Raw genomic sequence first — 12228 nt, 5'->3', positions numbered from 1 at the left:
CCCCATCAAACCCTTGGGAGAATGGGGGCCTTCAACTTAGCCAGCATGTTCCGTCAACACCAAATGTATGTGTGTAACACATCTGAGGAGCCTGTTTTGCTCGGGAATGTGAAATGAGCAAATTGCCCCTTTGCCTTTGGTTGTATTTTGACTGAGGAAAAGGATGCATTTCACAAAGGAGACAACGATGGGGGAAATAATCTTGCAGCCGTTTCCTCACTCGCAGTTCAAATTTTCCCATGGTGTCACCCAACCATCAATACAGCCACTTGCCACCCATCTTCAATACTGTTATTTCAGTATAGTGATGGTTGGAGATGCTGTAAGTCACTACAAGCAATCCTTGTTATAGCCAAGTTAGTTGTAACAGGGTTACTGAAGAATCCCATTACCGATTTGCACAGTATCTTAAAACGAAGCCATCAAAGAGGCTCGCAGATTGAAAGCCGTTCAGACTTACTTTGTAGTGTGAATGCAAGTCATTGTACACAACTTAATTAAGCACGATTTACTGGTTTTCCTTGGATTTCTACTAAGTGCAAATTCTCCTGCCGTTTCATAAGGTAATACAACCATGATCCCTTTTGAAATATCTCATTTTAAAAGTTATTTTTCATTCCATCCCACTACATCCCTGTTTTTTTAATTGAATGTCTTCTGCATAACAGCTCCAGCAGGTGAGGTGAAGATGTATGATACAATGTACTAAATGTTTGATATTTTTTATTTATTTCCTAGTTATTAGTTCTATCTCCTCTCTTTCAAGATTGGAAATATGTCCTACTGGAATTGGTGGATACTTCACCGAGGTGTCTTCTGGTTTATATTCTTTTCCATTTATTGTTTTAAGTGTTAATTCCAGCAGTGTTCGCACTGTTGTGAGTCTTTAGACTCTGCTAAAAGGGATTTTATCCTGCATAAACCCTTCACTTATTACCTTCTGTGAGGGTATGTGAGAATGACCTTGGCAGACTGGAGGAAGAGGTATTGCCCAGGCAAGTGGTTGATAAGAGGAAGCTCAATCTGCAGGTTGGGAAAAAGCACAGGAAGCATTTCCCAAGGGACCTTCCCTAGTTTTCCAGAGACTAAAAGAAGAGGAAAGGAGAAATACTTGTGGTCTTGCAAGATTCTGTTTAATGTAACCTTATAATTTTTTTTTAAAAGGTTAATGTTCCTTGCTGTACTTTTTCTCTGGACCTTCTCGAAACTTGCAAGAGTGGAAGTATTTCCTCCTCCTCCTCTAATAGGCAGCAGGCCTTCCTTCTATCTCCCAAGGTCATTCCACATGCCCTCCCAGAATGTGACTTGGGGTAGTTGTGCAATTTCATGTGAGTTGGTACGAAACGGCATATTTTACCATTATTATTTTTTTGCAAACACAGCATGAAAGTTGCATTTTCTCAGCACTAAATCATTATTCTTGCTCTACAGAAATAGCCTCCGATTTTCCCTTCCTTAATCAATAGGGGACAGATAATTCCCTCTTGATTGCTGCCTCAAGCATCCATTCCGATGCTCTAAAGCAGGGGTCTCCAACCTTGGCCACTTTAAGCCTTGGCGGACTTCAACTCCCAGAATTCCCCAGCCAGCAAAGCTGGCTGGGGAATTCTGGGAGTTGAAGTCCGCCAGGCTTAAAGTGGCCAAGGTTGGAGACCCCTGATCTAAAGGCATCTTTCAGGCTAATGTAGGTAGGAATGGAAGATACGGTTTCTTTATAGGTTATGAATGAAAGATTCCTGAGCTAAGCAAATGAAAAAAAAAATCTACTGAAGACACCTTGCTTCTTGGGCTATGCTCTTCTTGCTATGCCTTATGCATATAGTTTATGACCAGTTTTGAGTGGAAGCCAGTTTGACCAGTTTGACCAGTTTTGAGTGGAAGCCAGTTTGACCAGTTTGACCAGTTTTGAGTGGAAGCAAACACGTTTGGTATCCATGAACTGATGGAGAAAAAGACTTCAGCAATTGATCGGACTTTTGTCTTATTTAAGTCTTTTGTACAGTTGAGAGCCAGAGTTCAAACCTTTTTCCAACTGAGATATCAACTCAGGTAGTCCTTGACTTACGACCATAACTGAATCCAACATTTCTGTTGCTAAGTGAAGACATTTGTTAAGTGAGCTATGCCCCATTTTGCATCCTTCCTTGCCACAGCTGTTAAGTGAATCAGTGCAGTTAAATTAGTAACTCGGTTGTTAAGTGAATCCAGCTTCCTCATTGACTTTGCTTGTTGGAAGGTTGCAAAAGGGGATCACATGACCTGCAACCGTCATAAATAAGAGTCAGTTGACAAATGTCTGAATTCTGATCACATGACCCTGGGGATGCGACAATGGTCATGTGAAAAACAGTCAAAGGTCACTTAAATGAACTGTTGTAAGCCGAGGACTGTATTGTCAGAAAAGAGGTATATTTTCTAACCAGCAAGGCAATTCTCTTCGCCTTTATTTTTTTTTCACACTTCTCTTCATTCCAAGAAACTTTCCAGGGTGATTTTGTGAAGTGGGAAAGCGAGAATAAAGTTAAAACTCTTGCAAGATGCTAGAATTAGAGGAGGTTTTGGTTTGCCTAATTGGGAGTTGTACTACCAAGCTACAAATTTGATGTGGATCAAGGAATTGATAACATTAAGAAATACTAGATTGTTGACATTAGAAGGACATGATTTGTTGTTGGGGTGGTGCACTTTTCTATGGTACAAGGGAACTAAAATACAGGGGTATTTTAGATGCCTGCCTCCCCTTCTAAGAGCAGGCTTGGCTGATGGGTTTCTAGAGGAATGGAACCAAGCTGGACTGCTGAGTAAAAGAAGGGAAAGAAGGTCTCAGCTCAAGGGGAAATGCTCAGCTTTGCAGATGTTCAAAACCTAAGCAAGAGTAGTTTTAAAAAGCGAACTGAGCATGCCCAGGAGTGGTGCAGTGCTTGGTGTGGGTCGCAGAAGGGAGGGGCGGAAGGCTGGAAAAAAACAGCTGGCTGGGATGTTCTACAGAAGCATTCTTACGATCTGCCCTTCGCTACCAAGGAAGCTGACTTTGATTGGTTGAATCCAGCTGTGGTATCTCAACTTTTGTGGCTTTGTGGGTGGGGCAGCCAGGGAGGCTGCCCAGAGGTAGGACGCCTCCTGTAACACGATGCACAATAATTGCCCATGTGCAATGACACAGATGCAGCTGCTCATTCTCTCCCCACTCCCTCATAGGAAACACTACCTTAGCTCAAAGCCAAGCTCTTGTTCTCCAAATGCATTGGATCCCAATTCCCATCCGGTCTAGCCAGCATTGAGGTTAGAAGGGCTGCAGCTCAGCCCAAGCTTGAAAAGCTGAAGGTTCCCCCACCCAAAAAAGTAAAGAAACAGCAAACTGAAGTTGAATTTTATCCGATCTTCATTGCTTTTATATTTTGGGGGTGTTTCTGAAAGGATGTCTATGTTCTATTTGTCAATGACCCGTCCACCCTTACAGTGGTGTTCAAAACCCAACCAGCTTCTCTTTCCTTCCTCTTCCTTGGCACTCTCCTCCTCCCCCCCAGTTTGTCAGGCATGTCTCGGGGATCAGGACATTTGGAGAAGTGACTATCCCAGACATCTGGGAAAAGAGAGAAAGCTACCGTACCTTTTGCATATAAACATACCACTTCTGAAAAGTCTGGGCAGAAGAATGTAGTCCTGCCCCTTTGTGTCTGCACTGCCTGGGAGGGGCCCTGGAGAGGCCAAGCTGCAGGCAAGTCAATGTCCCCCCCTCCCCCCTGCTTCCGTGCTCCTCGTTGAAGGGAAATGTGCCCACAGATTCTCTAAAGTGGTCAGAAATGCACCACTTGCTAGCTACCATTCCACGCGGGTCGACCCTTTGCAAGCCCTTGCAATGCACTTTATGGACTATTGGGGTGGGGTGGGGGATGTGAGGGGGAGAGCAAGAGGAAAGACACAAGAAATCAATGCTCTTCATTGCACTGCAACTCTATGGTGTATACTGTTTATTATACATTTGTCTGTTGAGAGTAAATTATTTTTATTACTGTACATACGTTTGTGAATTGTCCAGGAATACTTAAAAATGTTATTTTGACAAATAAAATGGAAAATGAGAGATTAAATTCTGGGGCATTGTCCCAAGAAAGTGCCAAAAGGATGCTTGGTTGTTGTCTCATTTAGACATTAGACTCACTGCAGGCAAAAGTCCTGGTTGTGTTCAGATGTGGAGACCTTGGTGCTCTCTGTGCTTGGTTGTTTTTCTCCCTGATGTTTCATTACTCAGCTAGGTAACCTCATCAATGCAATCAGGGGTACTGATGTTGTTGCCTAGTTGGGTAATAAAACATCTGCAAGAAAACCAGCCAGCTCAGAGAGTACCAAGGACCCCACACAGTTCAAGTCTGAACTTAAAATATTCTCTTCTATTGTATTCAGACTACCTGTTGCTCAAGCAACCAGCCAACCACATTTTCAGCTTGGCTTGCTATGGCGACCAAGGAAATGGGAGCATTAACTGCATCGTGTAAAGTTGGATTTGGGTCTTAAGATGTTGCTATTTGACCCCCTATTTCAGTTTTGCTTCCTGTTCTAAAAGCTGGCACAGGGTCTGATCCATACACCAGGGGCCCCCAACTGCTGAATCTCAGACCTGTAGCGGCCTGTGAGGAACCAGGCTGCATAGCTGGAGGTGAGCTGCGGACAAGCAAAACTGCATGCCTAGGATTTAGTTTTGCTGTCCTTCTCTTCCTTCCTCCCCTTGCCCCCTGGTCTTTGGAAAAATTGCCTTCCACAAATCTGGTCCCTGGTGCAGTGGTGAGATTCAAAGAATTTTACTGCCAGTTCTGCGGGGGTGGCTTGGTGGGCGTGGCAGGGGAAGGATATTGCAAAATCCCCCTTCCCTCCCCACCCCACTGACCTGCTTTCCAGCTCCGTTCTCTTGTGCAGGGCAACAAAAGAAGACCCAGCCAATCAGCTGGGACTCGATGGGAGGCAGAGAATAGACGAGGGGGCAGGGCCAGCCAGAGGTGGGATTGGCCGGTTCTACGAACTACTCGAAAGTTCCACTACCAGTTCTCCAGAACTGGTCAGAACCTGCTGGGTACCACCACTGCCCTGGTGCCAAAAAGGCTGGGCACTGCCGCCATACGCCATCGATCTTAAGTTCTCCAAAGATGTGCAAAACAGACCAGCTTATACAATGCATACCAAAAAAAAAAAAGGGTCCAGGGATTCAGTCATGTGGTCACAACTGGCCTCTTGACATTCTTTGCTAGCCCCACACAGATGCCCTGAACCCCAGAAGGTTCCAAGCTCAAAAGAGCTGGTTTAGAACGAAAGGTCCATCTGTTTCACTCCAAATTCCAGCTCATTGGTTTTGTCCTAGCCTCTGAATAAAGTGGGGCCACTCTTGAGCAAATTATTCCCCCCTCCCCCGCATACAGATCTTCTATATATTGTTCTGTAAGCTGGGATTGAGCTGCTTGGGTTAACGTTTTATCAAAATATTTTTGCTTCCATTCCTGGGGCTTCTAGCTGAAGCTGGAAAAGAGGGTGAGAAGCTTACGGGGAAGTGTTGCCATAGCAGATGAGCAGATGGTGGAGAACCTTCTTGGGATCTGTTGCTCTGGAGACCAGATTATGAGTCACCAACAGCCGTTGGACCATACCTGCTGGAGATCTTTGCTCCAAGCTTCATCTCTGAGCTGCTGTTCCATTTCCTGGTTCCACGACCCAAAATGATGTAAGGACTTTCTCTGCCTTGGGATTATTTGGACAGAGACCGAGCCCCAGGAGCAGACGCGATGAGATGGTCCTAGGACAATGGATCAGAGAATCCAGAGGTCCAGTGTGTGGCTCTCTGAGCACTAAGGATGCTAAGGCAAGCAATTGCAAGCCACACCCGGGGGGTGGGGGGGAGAAAGGTGAGTTTGAAATTGTCCACTTCTAATGGAGAAATGGCTTCTGCTGCTAACCATACAGTCATTTCCCCAAAACTGTCTTTCAGCAGTTTTACTAACCATTGTTGTAATGCAGGATATGAATTCTGTTGTCATTCCTATGATTGGCACATTGCAATGTTTGGATGGCTATTCTGTCTTTTGATTCACTTGCTGAATATAAAGACAGATAGAATAACTCTCTACAAATTCTTCCATACAGCGTTTTTTTTGTTGAATTATATTAGGTATCCTCAAGGTAACTCAGTTATGTCGAGATGCATCTAATGTCCAATTTTTTGCATAGTTGAAATCGTAGTGTAAAATGATAGTAATCTTTATATCCCATATTTCATCTCATAGTGGTAGAAGCAGGGGGTAGAAATGCTACCATGAGGCTGTGTTCAGGCAAGAGTGAAGAAACCTCCTCCAACCCACCAAGGGTCAATTCAGTGACCAATCAGGGTTACAGATGTGGCCACATGACATGAACTACATTTCCCAGGATACCTTAACTACATTTACCATGATGCATTCCCTTAAGGGGACAGCTCTCAATTCGTAACTAACTATCTCAAATCCCATTAACTCTAAACTGTCTGGACAGCACAATGGCTGTAGAAGAATTTAAGTCACTAGAGAAGGACTCTTGATCACACACTATGCCTTAGTAGTCCATGCTAAGCTTTACTAGTCTATACATCAGCGTTGCTGGCTGGGGAATTCTGGGAGTTGAAGTCCTCCAGGCTTAAAAGTTGCCAAGGTTGGAGACCCCTGGTCTATATTCAACACAACCTGGGGAGAAGCTCAATTTCCAGAGGTTTATCCTCTTCAGCTGTTTCTGCTGTATCCCCCCTTTCAATTGGTGGATGACATTCCTCAACCTCTCATAAGGCATTGTCATCACTTCCTCCCTATCCTGACTTTTCCTGTCCTGTCCTGATACTTGCCAAGTTTAAATAAACCACCAAAATCAGAAAGCCAAGTAATTTTTCCTCCTCCTCCTCCTGCTTCTCCTCCTCCTCCTCCTCCCCTCTCCCACTAACACACAGCTTGATTTTCACTGCAAAAAAACAACCAGGGAGATCAATCAACAACCAAAGGAAAAAAATACTCTTTAAAATTTTAATTTTCTTTATTATCATTGTTACCAACATGCATAAAGTGTCAACAACTTGGATTTATTTTGCACAACATTTCCTGGGGAGAAAACAATGAAAAGAAACATAATTGTTTGCTAGCAGCTTTTGGCTGTTGGAATAGGGTTTCGGCTTTTTTTTTTGTTTTGTTTTTTTTCTACAGGCAGGAAAAGAAAAAAGAAAAAGAAAATCCATCTGGAACCATACAGTTTGGTCCTGTTTGGTCAGTGTTGAGACCTGCAGAACTCACGAGGCTGGGAACAACTGCTTTACAAATAGCAAAACTCTGTACGGCAGATAGATACAAGTGGCAAACATCTACTGATCTACTGACTATATGCACGTAGTTAGAACAGCACTCTGGTACACAGCAGACAGCACTTTGGGCTACTGCAATTCGTCAGCTTTAGAAGAGTGTGAAATCAAATACTTAGAAGCAATGTGCAAACTTCCACCTGGCAAGATTTACTACCCGTTTCCCATCAGTCAGTCCCTTTGAAGAGAAATCCGAGCTAAAATAACATTTTTAATTTTTTTAAAAAAGGTATTATAATCCATGACACAAGCAGAAGAAATATGAACTCGGGCACTTGCTTTGTCGGTGTCACATTCGTCCACACTGGAAGTAGATTTCAGTAGCCATTTAAGTATGAAACATACATGGGGCCTCCCTACAGGTCAGCAAACTATTAGATAATAGAGAGATGAAATTAAACCTTGATGTTCTCCTAGCCCAGGGTTCCTCAAACTTGGCAACTTTAAGACTCGTGGACTTCAACTCCCAGAGTTCCTCAGCCTGCAAAGCTGAACTCTGGGAGTTGAAGTCCACGAGTCTTAAAGCTGCTAAGTTTGGAGGCCTCTGTCCTAGCTCATATGGGAGATACCTGGTTGATTGTTGCTGGGAATAAATGAAGTCAAAATGGGAGGACCTGCAGCTCACAGATGTTGTTGGACTCCACATCTTCCTTGTGGCTCAGTGTTTCTCAGCCTAGGGAAGTTTAGGAAGTGGGGACTTCGACCCCCAGAATTCTGGGAGTCGGAGTCCACCCATCTTAAATGTGCCAATGTTGGGAAACTCGGCTTTGACTGAAAGAATATGGATCTATCGCTTGGATGGGCCCTTATCAGAGTCTGTAGAAGTTCAGGAAGTTGGAATAATAGCAGAAGTGCCCTTGTATCACTTTTGGTTATACATACAGTTTTATTTCTCAAAACAAGAATGGAAATATCTGTAGGGATTCTCTGGGAACTCAGCTCTTCCTTCCTTCCAAGAAACCCCATAGCCCCAAATGGCCACAAAACATCTTGCCAATGAAATTTGGTTATTTTGCCAACAAATGTTGGCACTGGTTTTTAAAGCCATTGAGGCAATGGTGGTATTCTACCGATTTGGCCCGGTTCTGGCATACCAATAGTGCCGAAGATCAGCTGGCGGAGAACCGGTTCACTCTAAGCCTCTCCGATGCTCTGCAGTTGGGCCCACCCGCCTGCCCTGCTCCTAGGTCCTTTTTAACCTCTCAGCTGTTTGGCGCGGCAGAACGGATTGCTGTACTAAACAGCTGAGAGGCGCAGGAGCTCAGTTTTTACTGTTTTAAGACATGTATGTCAGGATTCCGGCAGTTACTCCAATTAAATCATGAGCCTCGAGCCACACTCCCAACACTTCAAAGGATTTATTAGAAGTTAACTTTCCAGCATTTACCTGGGCGTAGCCAACTCTGAGATATATAATTCACTGTCTCCCTTGATCCTGCTCTTCCCCCCCCCCCACCAGGTGTATCATCCAACAAAACACGTCCATAGCCAAGAGTCATCAATCATGCTCTCCAATTAGATTTTTGTGCAGCAGAAACTTCAGTCATCTAATCAGTCTTTGAAGAAAATATGAATGGAATGCACTTTCGATTCCACACTGCTGCCTGCTCTTTGAAACTCACCCCCCTTCTTTCTGTTGTCAACTATAAAAGGTGTGTACAAAATGTTTTATGAGTTGACAATGCGGACGATTGTGCAAATCGCGCAATCCCACCAAACCACGCCCACAGAACCGGTGGTGGGAACTTTTGAACCCCACCGCTGCATGGAAGGTTTTGGAAGGTTGGAAATAGCTCCCTTTCAGCGTGGCTCTTAAAGCCTCTCCAGTCCCCTCTCCCTTCCAAACATATACCTGATTCCTGGTCCTTCCCAGGGGTGGGATTCTACTGGTTTGGCTCTGTTCAAGTGAACCGGTCGCTCCGAGAATCAGCTGTGAGCAAACTAGTTCACGCCGATGATCAGCCGTTGGGCCCACCTGCTTGTCTCCCTTGCCTCCCTCTAGGCCAGGGGTGTCCAACCTTGGTAACTTTAAGCCTGGAGGACTTCAATTCCCAGAATTCTGGGAGTTGAAGTCCTCCAGGCTTAACGTTACCAAGGTTGGACACCCCTGCTCTAGGCTGTGCTTTATATCCTGGTTTTCAAGCTCAGCTGATCTGCGCGGCACAGCGGATTGTCGCGCATCAGCTGTTTAACACATAGAGATTGCTGGAGAAGGTCAGTAGCAAACGCTCTGTGCACGCACAAAGCACATACTCACAGAGCCGGTTGTTACACTGGTTGAATCGCACCCCTGGTCCTTCCTGTGACATCATCCTCCTTCTGATAATATCAGCTAAGACTTTCAGGTAGTTGTAGGACCTGGTCGTAGACCCCTATCCCAGGACTCTGTCTGCCCTGAGTAATATCAGACTGAGGGTTAGGGAGATAACTTGAACATTAGTTTAGTTGATCCATTTCATCCAAAAGGTTAGAATGTGGAAATGTAACCACTATATCCTGTTATTAGATGAGCATGTAGCAAACAATAACTTCTGACGTTCCCCAAAGGATGATTGATCAATCACTATATCAAACACCTCCATGGCTTTTCCACAGTGTCCCAGGTTGGGACATTTTGCAGCTTGTGGCTGCTTCACTTTGTGCAATCTTTTTATTCCCCCAAAAAGTGCCCTTGTGACTTTATCAAGAAGTTCCCAGAGGTGCTCATGATTTGTATTGACGTATGTGCTAAGCAGCCAAGACTTTGGGCCAACAAGCTTCAACCCACACACCTGGGAAAACAGCTAAGATCCAGATGTAGAAAGGATAAATCCATCCATCCATCCAACTCTGCAGAAAGAGGAAGGAAAACAGCATGTCCTCTTCCAATTGCTCTGCCTAAGGAAGTGTTTTAGAACTAGGTGCATTATGAGTGATAGCATGCAATTGGTCTACTAATATCAACTGATTTCAAAATCTAGGACAGTGCCAGGCATCTGTCCCCCCTGTCACTCTCTTCTCATCCCAGAAGTTCAAAGAATAGGCTGTTGGTTTTCTGGTTGGAGTCCTGTAACCCTCTGACTCCTCCCTAGAGCCAAAGGGTGGTGGGACCTATCAGAGAATCAAACTGGGGAGCTTGGGTGCAGGATACAAGTCCAGCATCCATCAATGGCTGGTTGATTGCATCCCTATCTCTCATCCATCCCTCAAAGCTAAGCTTGTGTCAAATGCCCAAGACTGATGGGGGCCTTTCCTAAAATTGCTGATCACGATCATTTTGAATGTGGCAGATAGAGAAGGAATCTGATCATGGCACTTGCTTCATCTTAACCAAAATATACTTAAGTCAAATATAAACATTTGATCAAACCTATCTGGCTTTGCCCTGATCCTAAGTTGTGCATCCTTTAACGATAATCCTCTCAGATCTCCCTGTTCTACAAGGCAGGGCTCTCCAACCTTGGCCACTTGAAGACTTGTGGACTACAACTTCCAAAATTCCTCAGCCAGCTTTGGGAGCTGAAGTCCACAAGTCTTAATGGGGCCAAGGTTGGAGACCCCTGCTATAAGGAGCTTAAGGCATTCGCGAAGAAGGGAAAGAGAGGAAGTGACATCACCCATGAGATGACATCATTGTGCAAAGGACATCGCAATGGCACAGCATCCCTGGGGTTTGTACTAGCCATCTAGGCTAAGAATCAGGGTAACATAGATAGAAAGGTAGTCTGTTTTTGATAGAACATCTCCTGCTTTGGCACCAGCTGCTCAGGAGGTCAAAGATCTGGCCTTTCTTTTGAACGCACCTCCTAAGCTCAGCCCCGCCTCCATCTGAGGAGGCGCTCCCTTTGCATCCCACTCCAACCTTAGCAATTCTTCCTTTCCCTTCCATACAGTTCTCCTCATTTATCATCTTTGATCTAAATTTAGCCCGGGACTAAATTTTCTTTCTTCCTGCCAGGGGGAAAAAAATGACAAGCAAACAACATAGAATCAGAGAACTAAATCTGCAAAAAGACAGGGTCCATAACCTTTGCTTTCAATGGCACGTTTTATCTCCGAGGAGGGCAAAGCCTCCTGCTCTTCTCGGGTAGATCTAAAGTCCCCTATAGAGGCTGCAACCCAGAGACCCCGATGCTGTATTTGGGGGGGGGAGAAAGAGAGACTATTTCAAACATTCAAGCTGGCCTCCAATAACTGCCTCCCCATTTTGATGCAGGTAGGTCCTTCGTTTAGCAAGCACTTCATATTATGATGGCATGGAAAATATTGTTTGCGACCAGACCTCACACTTACGACCATCATAGCATCCCCCAGTCACGCGATGAACATTTGGACACTTGGCAACTGGCGTCTGTTGATGACGGTGTCAGCCTCCTGGGGTTCACGAGATCATCACTTGTGACCTTCCCCAAATCAACAAAGCCACTGGGGGTGGAAGCCGGATTCTCTTAACAACTTCAGTGAATCACTGAACAGCCAGGGCCAAAGAGGTTGTAAAATGGGACAGATGCTAGAGCTGAAGCTCAAATACTTTGGCCACCTAATGAGAGGAGAGAGACCCTGGTGTTGGGAAGCAGGGAAGGCAAAAGGAAAAGGGGGCAGCAGAAGGTGAGATGGTTAGAGTCAAAGACACAATGGACATGAATTTGGGCCAAACTCTGGGAGTCAGTGGAGGATGGGGAGCCTAGCATCCTCCGATCTATGGGGATGTGAAGAGTCGGACATGATTTGCCAACTGAACCACAACCGAACCTGAGAATTCTCTCGCTCCTCTTTGTTGCCCTGGTGGGGGCCGAAGAGCCTCCCCAAAGCCCTTTGCCTCTTCCTTGATTCCTAGGAATTTGCTCCTTATTTCTCCAAGTCAGCCTTAACAAGGATGGTTCACCTGC

At 45.0% G+C, this 12228-nt stretch overlaps 1 long non-coding RNA gene across 1 annotated transcript; it reads left to right on the top strand.

Moving 5' to 3' along the window:
* Positions 1–7662: 7662 nt before the first annotated feature.
* Positions 7663–7946, top strand: LOC148129738 (uncharacterized). Its single transcript, XR_015750706.1, has 2 exons — positions 7663–7862; positions 7894–7946. It is a non-coding gene; the product is annotated as an uncharacterized LOC148129738 (long non-coding RNA).
* Positions 7947–12228: the final 4282 nt, after the last annotated feature.

The sequence above is a fragment of the Notechis scutatus genome, chromosome 10 (genome assembly GCF_049901735.1).
Source record: "Notechis scutatus isolate UNSWTSFEM ecotype Mainland chromosome 10, rNotScu1.2, whole genome shotgun sequence".
NCBI classification, from domain to species: Eukaryota; Metazoa; Chordata; class Lepidosauria; order Squamata; family Elapidae; genus Notechis; species Notechis scutatus.
The sequence above is the reverse complement of the archived record's forward strand: the minus strand, read 5'-3'. Positions and strand labels throughout refer to the sequence as shown.